General features: G+C 40.1%; 1 pseudogene; it reads right to left on the bottom strand.

The window, feature by feature from the left end:
* Window positions 1–1622: 1622 nt before the first annotated feature.
* LOC133766359 (small ribosomal subunit protein uS5-like) overlaps window positions 1623–7927 on the bottom strand; it is a 57656-nt pseudogene continuing 51351 nt past the window's right edge.

Genomic DNA, 7927 nt, shown 5'->3' with positions numbered 1-7927 from the left:
ACCCTGCTTCACTTACTCATGTTCTTTAGATTTTTGAAAGACAAGTTTCAGTCACTTTGCCAAAAATATTTTATCTGAAGCAAAAATTATATTTTGTCCTCTGAGGAGTGCAGCTAATCAGATAAATCAATCATCTGAATTTTAACTGAAAATAGTCTGATTAGTTTCAAAACCCTTTTACAAATTACTAAACATTTTCTATAGACCATGCACTAGGATGAGTGTTTCATATGTTGAAATGAAATAATCATAATTTCCTCATCTTTATTTAGCATTATTTATAATAGCAACATCCACTAATTGAGTTATAATCATTTTTTAAAAAGATTACTTCATTCAATCATTATATACGTCTTGATAAATTGGTGTTAACAGCTGCGTGTTAGAACTGATGTAGCTGTAGCTGGTCATGTGGTTCATCATGGGTAAGCCCAAGTGTTGTACCAAGTTCATCTCATTCTCATTCCCAAACCCATGTTCTTCATCCTAGACAGGTACAACTCCTGGCTTTTTAAGTTATTGGTTCATCTGCTTCTCAGGATAAGCCAGTGAGATCCATGTGAGAGCAAATTATAGTCTCCATCTAACAGATAGGAAAGTTTAGCATATAATCATTGGTCTGTGCTATGTAGATGATTAGCAAGAGACCAGAGATGAATCCTCACAGCACTCAGTTACATGACTGAGCTCTTTTCCAAAGAACATGCCAGCAACTTAAAATGGTACTCAGGTTGGATTGTATGTGCTTTCATGCCCACTTTACAACCTTCCCCCAAAAACACTCAGGCCAGGGACATTGTGAGTTCTACAGTTCAGTATATTGAATATTTTACAGTTTGAATAGTGAGTACAAAGAGGGAATCAGACAATACCACATATAATTGCCAACACAACAGGCCATTATTTACACAGTGGAGCTTAAAGGTAATGGTGTACTGGTAAATGGCTTTCCAAGAAAAGAAGCCCTGAGGGGCTGCATTGTGGCAAAGTAGATTAAGCCACCATCTGCAATGCGGGCATCCCAAATGAGTGCCACTTCTGATCCAGCTTCCTGCTAATGCACCTAGGAAAGCAGTGGAAAACAGCCTACGTCTTTGGACCCCTGTACCCACATTGGAGACTTGGACGAAGCTCCTGGCTCCTGGCTTTGACCTGGCCTAGACCTGGCTGTTGCGACCATTTGGAGAGTGAACCAGCAGATGGAGGGTCTCTTTCTTCCTGTCTCTCCTTCTCTCTCTGCAATTCTGACTTTCAAATCAATATATAAATCTTTTTCTAAAAAAAAGAAAAAATAACTTTGATGGAAATGGAAAAGGAGTGTTAGAAAAGCAGAATCATCAGGATGAAAACGGAGATCCCAGGCATAGGACAATGGCAGACAGACTTGAGAATGGAAGAAGAAATTTGTTTAGGTGAGAAAAATGCAGAATCCTAAGTAAGCAAGACTAAATCTCAGCTTCAGGTACACAGTGAGCCTGGGAAGCACTGCTTCATCTGGGTCACATTGCAAGTTGGCAGCAAGGAACAGAACCAGGAGTTTGCATCTTGCATATCAGATCTGTACATTAAATTCTTTCTTTTTATTAGCAGGATTATTTCGCTTTATTTTCTTATCTGAAAACCTATGTTGTAGTCACAGCTGGAGCCTGGGTCCTCTGCACAGACACTCTGGTATGAGTCTTCAAAAGATGGTCATTAAATTCCTGATAGGGAGATGTGGTGAACACCTTCTTTTTCCAGAGGTTGGGGGTCAAATAGCTGTACTTCTTGAAGATAGCATTGAAAGTGGCCTTGGCACAGTTGCCCAGGGTGGCAGTGCATTCCCTGGCTCAGGTACAGCAGTCATTAATGCCAGCCAACAGCAACAGCTTCTAGGGGACAGAGGCCTAGACAATGTCAGTGCCTCGGGGAGCACGAATATGGCACCAGCAGAGTCAGAGCATCCAGTCACCTTGCAAGGCATGGTGTGGGGTTTGCTGATCTTGTTCCCCACCAGCAATCTCTCTGCAGTGGCACAATGGAAAGCTTGGCAAGGATGATGGCTCCTCAGATGGCAGTGGTTACCTTCTTGGAGCATGTCACACCCAGATCAACATGACCATTGTAGTGCCTGATGGCAACAAATGCCTTGAAACTGGTTCACTGGCCAGCCTGTGTCTGCTTCTGTATTGGCATAATCTTCAAAACCTCATCCTTCAGGGAGACACCAAGGAAAAAGTCAATAATATGAGATGAAATAGGTCTCCTCCAGGCACTTGATCTTCATGTCCTTAAGCAGGCAGTGCAGCTTGGTGACAGGGAGCGACTCTTTGTCCTCAGCCCCGGCCCAACCCCAGCCACAACCGTGGCCCCCACTGTCACTGCTAAAACCTCCATGGAAGCCAACTCAGACTCCCATTCCAGTGTTCCCAGGGTCTCTGGGCCCTCCTGCTGCACCAAGCATCATCTACGACTTTGTATTATCTGGGAGAAGAAGCACAGTTTAAGTTCTTCCATGTGCTTTTCTAGTCTGATTTCCTTACAAGCAGAGAGGCCAAGTGGCAAGTTCATCCAAGAAGGTGCTGAGCACTACCACTAAGTGGCTACCAGCAACACCCATGTTAGCCAGGGAACTGCTTCTTCATGTCTTGCTCCTTTATGGTCCTGCTGTGTTCCTCTTCCTTCAATCCTCTAGGACAGTTCCATGCCATTTTGGTGAATTAACAAGTAAATTGTGGGTATAGGATCATCCTCTTAAACCCATGGTGTTCAGTCTTTGGGTAAAAGGGCTGAGGTCTTGGAGACCACACTGCCTCTTCAGTACCCTCTTTATTAGCCTGATGAGAACTCTAAAAGCAAGCATGGATTAAAAGAGGGTGGAGGAGAAGGGGAGGCACCAAGACGTGGGAAGGGATACTACAGTTGACTTTCCTGTGGAGTGTCTGACATGCAACCTCCTCCATCTCTCCAGAGGATCTGAAGTTCTGGTTAGGCTGTGCTTCCATGATAGCAAGAACCTCTTCTTGGAAGTCAATACTTCGAAAAAAGGTGGGCCTAAATACACTTACCTCCAGAGCAGATGGTTGCTAATTACCAGAAGTAAACAAACGCAGACTGTAAGAAATACATCTTGTAGCTCCGAACATTATTAATTTTCAAGAACACCAGGGGCACCTATTCCCAATTAGTGGAGAGTGTGAGTAGGAGTAGAACTGGGGAAGCTGTACCAGGCCAGGAGATGCTGGGGGCCAGATTCCCTTCCTGCAGGCTCTAAACCTTATAGGAAGAATTCAGGAAGCCATTTAACCTTGTTGCCTTTATTTTCTCATCTGCGAAACAGTGGGTAATAAAATCCCTCTGCTTCCTCACTGGGTTTTATGTGAGTGAACTAATTAATGATTGTATAAAGCCTAGTACAATGCAACACATAATTGAAAAGTTTAATCATCGAAGTAATAGTCCAATAATAGTAAGTTGCAAACTAGTGATAAACAGTGCCTTTGAAATACAGATATTACCATTTGATATTTACCCTCTGATCTGCATTTTGAAATTAGAAACGTATATATACTTTGTTTTATTCCCATTTTGATAATGCTATTTAATTCTACAAAGCTGCTTCCTCTATTGTTTTAACTGTGCTACTTAAACCAAGCAGAGAATCACTGTAGATTTCATTAATAACGGGACAGTCTAATTAAAAGCTCTTATTCCCATGGGTCCTAGTATCTAGTTGATGGTCAAGAATCTACCTGCCCCTTTATTTTCCAAGTTATATTGAGAGGAGGTCTTCCTAGTCATAATTTCTTGACCTTCTGATCATTTTGCTATTCCATTCAGTTCGTATTTTGCCTTTTCCCAGTTCTAAGCATTTTCACAAGCTGTTCTGCTCCTGAAATGCTCTCTACCCTCCTTCACTGCAATGCTTTTTTTTTTTTTTTCTGGAAAATCCTGACTCCTTTTACAAAAAATAAGTCTTACTCTGTGATTTCCCTGTTACAACTAAGAAAGCATGGATTCCTCTTATGTTTTAATTTCTTTTTGTACCTATCAGTGCCTCTACTATTGGAATTTTCAAAACATATTGGAATAAAAGGAAATTTTCCAACCACACTTGAAATTCATCTATCTTACCTGTGACTTGGAGCAGAATAGCAGTAACTCTGAGTATTCAAGAAGAAACCCAGCACAGGCTAAAGTTGAAGATTCCTCAAGACTGAGAAAAGATTTATGAAGAAGTTAAAAATCTACTATTTCAGCATACTTCTGTAACCCATGCAGTTTGAAAAGAAGTCTTTTTTTTTTTTGCATTGACTGATAGACCAATAAATTTTCCCACCTCTTTTACTGAAGCGTTTCATTGTGTACCTCAGAAATGACTACTGATTAAAATTAAATGTAAGCGTTGGTGATACAATCTTGCCCTAGAATTTTTATATGGGAAACTGGAAGCTTTCTTTTACAGAGTATGCATAAAAACATGACATCTTTATCTTCAGGAAGACCCTTGCTCAAGAATGAATACAATTTGAAATATATTTTACACACACACTCACACACACAGACTTATTTTTGAATCAAATTAAGTTCACTATAATCATTATCATCGCCATTACAATTATCATTGTTAACTAACACTGAACACCATTTATTAATACATCACTGGTTGCACTGCCTTGCCAGAGTCTGATAGATGAAAATGAGTAGTCATTGCTTCTAGAAAAGAGACAAGGGGCATGCCTTGTATGAGTTTGTAAGGTGTTGTTATCAACATCATCCAGAGGCTCTAAGTTCCACAGAGAAAATGAAAGTCAAACTCCTTTCATGTCATGTAAAAGAGAAAAATCCTAGCTTTGTCACTGAGATAAAACCTATCAGTTATTTATAAACACCTTAGAAGATCACACAATAGGATCAAGCAATAAACTTCTACTTCTGCCTGAAATTCTGCTTTCATCTATGTTAAATAGGCTGTGGAGCGTTCAGTTCTTCACCTGATAGTAAAAGTACTTTCACTGGATCTTCTGAGTCATGTCTAATGCAGAACTTAATAGCCAGACTGACTGTGCAATTGTACAAGGTATAGGTGGCTTTTTTTTTTTTTTTTTTTTTTGAGAGAGAGAGAGAGAGAAAGTCAATAATCACTTCACAATAGCTTTACCCCATGGGAATTTTTATCTAACTTGTTTCCAGATCAAAGGAATTTTCCCAGGCTGGACTGCAGGACTTTGTAGAAAATAGAAACACTGCCAAAGTTATTTTCCTTGGTTTTCAGGTTCCTTTTTTCCTTTCTTTTTTGGAAGAAAGTGACATTTGAGCAAGGTTTTAGGAACAAAATTACAAAGTTAAGCATGATCTTCTTTTTTAACCTTGAATTGCTTCTTCCACACTCTTCCTTTGGGGCTACCGCTTCCTTCCTTCTGCTCAATCCCCCACCTCCTATGCTCCTCAACAAATGTTCCCATGACACCACTCCTCTGCAGTGCCATGCATTTAAGGCACAGCTATCTATTGAATGGGACTGTTTAAGCCTTCTTTTTGAGATCCTCGCAGCAGGCTTAGATTCCTGCTAAGAATATTTTGAATAGTGGCGAATGAATGGGAACAAATCTTTTCAAAACAGGAAACCATAACCTTTCATAATCAAACTTCGGTTTCTGGCTTTTTCACCTAATCATAAATAAATCCTGCTTGGATTAAGAAGCAATTTTCATCACTACTAGTCAGTGTGAGTCATTGATTCATCCTCCCCTCTCTCTCCCACCCTCCTGTAATGAACATTTTCCACCTACTGCAAACACAGGAGTATAATTCACACTCTTCAGTTCCCTTTCTTGGGTGTGGATGACCTTTGACGCTACTGCCTCCTAATAAGATTCAGTTGGAGCCTACTCATCAGACTGAAATGTGAGCATACAGACATCCCTGAGATGCCTTCTACTTATTATATTATTTTACACAGCAAAATGGACATGAAAAATTCAGACTTTTATCTTGATTTGGTCACTCCTTGGTTAAAAACAAATGAATAGTTTAACCTGAAGTTACGCTCACATTTCTGAATTTTCATTGCACAATGTTCGATTGTACAAAAGATACCCAATTCAGTCTTAGCACACATTGCAATGCTTATTTTTAAAAAATAGAGATTTCTGCTATAAAACTTTAAACAAAAACTGAAGTGTATAAAGTTATGAGATATATTTAATTATGTGGTTCTTGAAACAGGCTGTGAATATTGGTCCCTATGGTAACATCCATAAATATTTTAGACATTGGGAGTTTTAGTGGAATAACTGTATGACTATCCTGGCTGAGCACTTATATGAAAAGAATATTGATTTGGATTATGAATTCAGTAACTTAAAATTATGAGAATATTGGCATTGGAAGGAAGGGGACCTTGGGAGATATTGCTGGTATATTAGAACCTGTAGGAAACATTCTTTTAATGGATTTGAAATAATTTTTCATCAGTCCTATGGGCATTTTGGATAAGGGAAGTAAGATTCTCATATATTTTCTTTTGTGCAACATTTAATTTCCTAGGGGTAACATCTTCTGTTTCTCATTGGCACCAAAACTTTAATTTGCAATTTTTCAAGCATAAACTCATTATCACACCTTACACATAATAATAATGTGGATGACAATCTGCAGAAATTATGCTTGCACCATTGCACCTTCTCCTTCAGTCTTCTATCTCATCAACAAGCATTTATTGAGCACCAATTACATGCAGTCATTATTCTAGGTGCTGCAAATTATCATGATGAGACTTTGCAGCCAAGAGTTTTGCTTGTGGAGCTTATATGTATTTGAGGGAGTAATTTTATAAGCAAGCATCGTGGTGAGAGGCCAGCATTGTGATGCAGTGGGTTAAGCCAGCACAGCAGTGGTTCGAATCCCAGCTGCTTCCAATTCAGTTCCCTGCTAATGCACCTGGGATGGCAGGAGATGATGACCCAAGTGCTTGGACCCTTGCCACCCACATGGGAGAGGCTACAGTCTCCTGACTTAGGCTTCGCCCTGCCCAGCCTCAGCCGGTGCTGCCATCTGGAAAGTGAACCATCGAATGGAAGATCTTTTTTCCTCCCTCTGTCACTCTACCTTTCAAATAAATAAATAGCCTTTTTAGAAAATAAGTGGAGGAATAATAAGTTTAGGATATTAAAATAATTTACAAAGAGAACAAGACAGTTTAACTTAATAAAAATTTTAGAGAACTTTTTAACAGCATGGGAAACAAGAAAAAGCTAGCTATACAAAACTATGGGAGAAGAGTATGACAAAAGGAGGAATCAGTGTGTGCAACAAGAAGAGGTTGGATGCCTCTGAATCAATTTTCTTCCTGGGGTTTCTCTCACCTTCTCCAGGGCTCCACATCTGCTTTTATCTGTTCCCTCACTCTTGCTTCATTCTCATCATCTCATGATCTTCTTGCTTTCATGCTCTCTTCATTCCTTTTGCCACTCAAAATATCTTCCTATATCAGAGCTCCACTGCCCTAGCTCTGCGCACACATTCTCTGAAGAGTGGTCCAGATTCCTCTACCCTACTTTCTATTTCCCCCTTCTTCTGGTTCCACCTCCTGGTGTTTCCATTCATACAGCCTCTACTAGACACAGGCCATGCATTTTGTTACCCTCATGTAAATAGTCAGACCTTTCTCAGAAGTCCACCTTATACCCTTCCTTGCCAACCCTATCCATATACTTTAAGAGGTAGACTTAATGGTGCCAGTTCAAGTCTCAGTTGCTCCATCTCCTATCGAGCGCCCTGCTAATACACCTGGGAAAAGAGCAGATAATGGCCCAAGTGTTGAAGGCCCCTGTATCATAAGGGAGACCTGGCCCAGCCCTGTATGTTGCAGTCATTTGAAGAGTGAACCAGTGAATGGAAGCGTTTCTCTCTCTCTCTCTCTCTCTCTCTCTCTCTCTCTCACCCT

Source organism: Lepus europaeus, chromosome 9 (genome assembly GCF_033115175.1).
Source record: "Lepus europaeus isolate LE1 chromosome 9, mLepTim1.pri, whole genome shotgun sequence".
Classification (NCBI taxonomy): Eukaryota; Metazoa; Chordata; class Mammalia; order Lagomorpha; family Leporidae; genus Lepus; species Lepus europaeus.
The sequence above is the reverse complement of the archived record's forward strand: the minus strand, read 5'-3'. Positions and strand labels throughout refer to the sequence as shown.